Source organism: Dama dama, chromosome 11, assembly GCF_033118175.1.
Source record: "Dama dama isolate Ldn47 chromosome 11, ASM3311817v1, whole genome shotgun sequence".
In the NCBI taxonomy this organism is placed as follows: Eukaryota; Metazoa; Chordata; class Mammalia; order Artiodactyla; family Cervidae; genus Dama; species Dama dama.
The window spans coordinates 92,967,831-92,973,824 of NC_083691.1; the positions used below are offsets into that span (position 1 = coordinate 92,967,831).

Below are 5,994 nucleotides of genomic sequence, written 5' to 3' on the forward strand. Positions count from 1 at the left end.
GCAAAGAGTCGGACCCAACTGAGTGGCTGAACTGAACTGAACTGAACTAGGTTGGTCATTACTTTCCATCCAAGGAGTAAGTGTCTTTTAATTTCGTGGCTGCAATCACCATCTGCAGTGATTTTGGAGCCCAGAAAAATAAAGTCAGCCCTTGTTTCCACTGTTTCTCCATCTATTTGCCATGAAGTGATGGGACTGGATGCCATGATCTTAGTTTTCTGAATGTTGAGCTTTAAGCCAACTTTTTCACTCTCTTCTTTCACTTTCATCAAGAGGTTTTTTTAGTTCTTCTTCACTTTCTGCCATAAGGGTGGTATCATCTGCATATCTGAGGTTATTGATATTTTTCCTGGCAATCTTGATTCCAGCCTGTGCTTCCTCCAGCCCAGCATTTCTCATGATGCACTCTGCATATAAGTTAAATAAGCAGGGTGACAACATACAGCCTTGACATACTCCTTTTCCTATTTAGAACCAGTCTGTTGTTCCATGTCCAGTTCTAACTATTGCTTCCTGACCTGCATACAGATTTCTCAAGAGCCAGGTCAGGTGGTCTGGTATGCCCTTCTCTTTCAGAATGTTCCATAGTTTATTGTGATCCACACAGTCAAAGGCTTTGGCATAGTCAATAAAGCAGAAATAGATGTTTTTCTAGAACTCTCTTGCTTTGTCGATGATCCAGCGGATGTTGGCAATTTGATCTCTGGTTCCTCTGCCTTTTCTAAAAGCAGCTTGAACATCTGGAAGTTCACGGTTCACATATTGCTGAAGCCTGGCTTGGAGAATTTTGAGCATTACTTTAATAGTGTGTGAGATGAGTGCAGTTGTGTGGTAGTTTGAGCATTCTTTGGCATTGCCTGTCTTTGGGATTGGAATGAAAACTGACTTTTTCCAGTCCTGTGGCCACTGCTGAGTTTTCCAAATTTGCTGGCATATTGAGTGCAGCATTTTCACAACATCACCTTTTAGGATTTGAAATAGCTCAACTGGAATTCCATCACCTTCACTAGCTTTGTTCGTAGGGATGCTTTCTAAGGCCCACTTGACTTCACATTCCAGGATGTCTGGCTCTAGGTGAGTGATCACACCATTGTGATTATCTGGGTCATGAAGATCTTTTTTGTACAGTTCTTCTGTGTATTCTTGCCACCTCTTCTTAATATCTACTGCTTCTGTAAGGTCCCTACCATTTATGTCCTTTATTGCGCCCATATTTGCATGAAATGTTCCCTTGGTATCTCTCATTTTCTTGAAGAGTTCTCTAGTCTTTCCCATTTTATTGTTTTCCTCTGTTTCTTTGCATTGATTGCTGAGGAAGGCTTTCTTATCTCTCCTGGCTATTCTTTGGAACTCCGCCTTCCAATGGGTATATCTTTTCTTTTCTTGTTTGATTTTTGCTTCTCTTCTTTTCACAGCTATTTGTAAGACCTCCTCAGACAGCCATTTTGCTTTTTTGCATTTCTTTTTCTTGCGGATGGTCTTGATCCCTGTCTCCTGTACAATGTAATGAACCTCCACCCATAGTTGATCAGGCACTCTGTCTATCAGATCTAGTCCCTTAAATCTATTTCCCACTTCCATAAGTCATAAGGGATTTGATTTAGGTCATACCTGAATGGTCTAACGGTTTTCCCTACTTTCTTCAATTTGAGTCTGAATTTGGCAATAAGGAGTTCATGATCTGAGCCACAGTCAGCTCCCGGTCTTGTTTTTGCTGACTGTATAGAGCTTCTCCATCTTTGGCTGCAAAGAATATAATCAAGCTGATATTGGTGTTGACCACCTGGTGATGTCCATGTGTAGAGTCTTCTCTTGTGTTGTTGGAAGAGGGCATTTGCTATGACCAGTGTGTTCTCTTGGCAAAACTCTATTAGCCTTTGCCCTGCTTCATTTTGTACTTCAAGGCCAAATTTGCCTGTTACTCAAGGTGTTTCTTGACTTCCTACTTTTGCATCCCTGTCCCCTATAATGTAAACGACATCTTTTTGCGGTGTTATTTCTACAAAATCTTATTGGTCTTCATAGAGCCATTCGACTTCAGCTTCTTCAGCATTACTGGTCAGGGCACAGACTTGGATTACTGTGATATTCAATGGTTTGTCTTGGAAACGAACAGAGATCATTTTGTTGTTTTGAGATTGCATCCAAGTATTGTGTTTTGGACTCTTTTGTTGACTGTGATGGCTCCTCCATTTCTTCTAAGGGATTCTTGCCCACAGTAGTAGATATAATGGTCATCTGAATTAAATTCACCCATTCCAGTCCATCTTAGTTCACTGATTCCTAGAATGTCAATATTCACTCTTGCCATTTCCTGTTTGACCACTTCCAATTTGCCTTGATTCATGGACCTAATATTCCAGATTCCTATGCACTATTGGTCTTTGTAGCATCAGACTTGACTTCCATCTCCAGTCACATCCACAACTGGGTGTTGTTTTTCCTTTGGCTCCATGTCTCTATTCTTTCTGGAGTTATTTCTCCACTGATCTCCAGTAGCTTACTGGGCACCTACTGACCTGGGGACATCTTTCAGTGTCCTTTGTTTTTGCCTTTTCATACTGTTCATGGGGTTCTCAAGGCAAGAATACTGAAGTGGTTTGCCATTCCCTTCTCTAGTGGACCTCGTTTTGTCAGAACTCCCCACCATGAGCCATCTGTCTTGGGTGGCCCTACACAGCATGGCTCATAGTTTCATTGAGTTAGACAAGGCTGTGGTGCATGTGATTAGATTGGTTAGTTTTCTGTGATTGTGGTTTTCATTCCATCTCCCCTCTGATGGAGAAGGATAGAGGCTTATGAAAGCTTCCTGATGGGAGAGACTGACTGAGGGGGAAACTGGGTCTTGTTCTGATGGGCGGGGCCACGCTCAGTAAATCTTTAATCCAATTTTCTGTTGATGGGTGGAGTTGTGTTCCCTCCCTGCTATTTACCTGGGGCCAAACTATGGTGGAGGTAATGAAGATAATGGTGACTTCCTTCAGAAGGTCCCATATGTATACCTACACTCAGTGCCTCCAAGCCTGCAGCAGGCCACCACCAACCCACGCCTCTGCTGGAAACTCCTGGACACTCCTGGGCAGGTCTGGGTCAAGTTCTTGTGGGTCACTGCTCCTTTCTCTTGGGCCCTTGAGCACAATGAGTAACACAGCCAGAGGCATATATATGTATATAGGCTTCCCTTGTGACTCATATGGTAAAGAATCTGCTTGCAATGTGGGAGATCCCTGGGTTGGGACATTACCCTGGGCAAGGCCACCACTCCAGTATTCTTACTTGGAGAATCTCCATGGAGAGGAGCCTGGCAGGCTGCTGTCCTTGGGGTCACAAAGAGTCAGACACGACTGAGGAACTTTCACTTTCACTTTCACTTTCAAGGGAACAAAAGAACACAGAAATTTTTATGGCAAGAGAACTAAAGATAGCAAAGATAACATATCAGTTCTAAAGACTCCCAGTTCTGTTTCAATGATAAAGATTAGCCTAAAGTCCTCAACCACCAGAGCAACTGGAACCCAAGGGATGATGATGTTGACCTTCCCTGACCCAGTGACTTCAATCAGCTAAAGCTTAGATTTCGTTCTGCCCAAGTCCCTTCATGAATATGCATGTCCCCATAAACTTTCCTCAAAGGGGGAAAAAGAATTAGAAAACAAGCAAGAAAACTTCTTTAATTTGCTGTGCAGGGAGACACTGCTTTGGGAAAGATCCCTGGTATTCTCCTGACTTGCTGCAATTAATAAGTCCTTCTCCTGATGTTTGGCTTGGCTGTATCTTTTGCTCTGACACCCATTAAGAGGCAAATCCAGTTTTTACGTAGCGTAACTGTGGCTAATATGTTGGTGTATTTTTTGCTCTACTTAATGTATACTGATTTTTATCTGCTTAAGTTGATTTTATATTCTCTTTTCACTGAAACGGAACTCTTTTAAGGTCTGATTTGTAGTGATTATGTAACATTACATGATATCTGTGTTGGCCCGGCATGTGTTCATTTGTTGAACTGAAACAATAACAATGTTAACAATGCCACATCAGAACTTCTCTGGTGGTTCAGTGACTAGGATTCCGTGTTTCCAATACACGGAGCCTGGGTTCAATCCCTGTTAAGAATTCACACGCTGCAGCTAAGAGTCTGTATGTTACAAGTAAAGATCCCATGTGCTGTAATTAAGCCCGGGTGCAGCCAAATAAATATATAAAAATATTTTTTTAAAAGTTTTTAAAAGTGGCATATTGATATGGTAGTTTACTAAGGCCTAGATATTGTTCTAAGTGTTTTAAATTTATGAACTTTTGAAATCCTCAAAGCAACTGTATTATTATTATCCCCATTTTATAGCTGAAGAAACTGAGGCAGAAAGTGTTTCATTTGCCCCAAATCACCCAAATATTAATTGGTGGGAGCAGGAATTTCTCTTTTTTGAAATCAGTTTTGATAGTCCATATTTGTTAAATGATATTGGAATAACTGAATAACCATTTGGAAAAAATGAGGTTGGTTTTCATATCACACTTTACCTTAAAATTACACATAAACCAAAGACTGGACTTCCCTGGTGGTTCAGACGGTAAAGAGTCTGCCTGCGATGCTGGAGACCTGGGTTTGATCCCTGGGTCAGGAAGATCCCCTGGACAAGGGAATGGCAACCCACTCCAGTGTTCTGGCCTGGAGATTCCCATGGACATAGGAGCCTGGCAGGCTATAGTCCATGGGGCTGTCAAGAGTCAGAAGTGACTTCACTGTCACTTTTGGAGAAGGAAATGGCAACCCACTCCAGTATTCTTGCCTGGAGAATTCCATGGACGGAGGAGCCTGGTGGGCTACAGTCCACAGGGTCGCAAAGAGTCAGACATGACTGAGCGACTTTACTTTTCACTTCACTAACTATAGAAGATGAAATTGTAAACATGCAAAAAACAGTAGTTCTCAGTCCTGGCTGAGCTTTATAATCACCTTATTGGAAAAGACCCTGTTGCTGGGAAAGATTAAGGGCAGGAGGAGAAGAGGGGCTATAGAGGATGAGATGGTTGGATGGCATCACTGACTCAATGGACATGAGTTTGAACAAACTCTGGGAGATAGTGAAGGACAGGGAAGCCTGGTGTGTTGCAGTTCATGAAGTCACAAAGAATTGGACACAACTTAGCAACTGAATAACAACAACTGTAATTCAAGAAAAACCATAAAAAGAGTGCTCGCTTCGGCAGCACATATACTAAAATTGGAACGATACAGAGAAGATTAGCATGGCCCCTGCGCAAGGATGACACGCAAATTCGTGAAGCGTTCCATATTTTTACTGGACATAGAACTGCCATATGACCCAGCAATCCCACTTCTGGGCATACACACTGAGGAAACCAGATCTGAAAGAGACACGTGCACCCCAATGTTCATCGCAGCACTGTTTATAATAGCCAGGACATGGAAGCAACCTAGATGCCCATCAGCAGATGAATGGATAAGGAAGCTGTGGTACATATACACCATGGAATATTACTCAGCCATTAAAAAGAATTCATTTGAACCAGTCCTAATGAGATGGATGAAGCTGGAGCCCATTATACAGAGTGAAGTAAGCCAGAAAGATAAAGAACATTACAGCATACTGACACATGTATATGGAATTTAGAAAGGTGATAACGATAACCCTATATGCAGAACAGAAAAAGAGACACAGAAATACAGAACAGACTTTTGAACTTTGTGGGAGAATGTGAGGGTGGGATATTTCAAAAGAACAGCATGTATACTATCTATGGTGAAACAGATCACCAGCCCAGGAGGGATGCACGAGACAAGTGCTCCGGCCTGGTGCACTGGGAAGACCCGGAGGAATCGGGTGGAGAGGGAGGTGGGAGGGGGGATCGGGATTGGGAATACATGTAAATCCATGGCTGATTCATATCAATGTATGACAAAACCCACTGGAAAAAAATAATAATAAAAAAAAAAAAAAAGAAAAGAAAAAAAAAAAAAAAAAAAAAAAA

General features: G+C 42.0%; 1 non-coding gene across 1 annotated transcript; it reads left to right on the forward strand.

The window, feature by feature from the left end:
- The first annotated feature begins 5,195 nt into the window (after positions 1 to 5,195).
- LOC133065770 (U6 spliceosomal RNA) lies at positions 5,196 to 5,302 on the forward strand. The gene has a single exon (XR_009695018.1). It is a non-coding gene; the product is annotated as a U6 spliceosomal RNA (small nuclear RNA).
- The last annotated feature ends 692 nt before the right edge of the window (positions 5,303 to 5,994 follow it).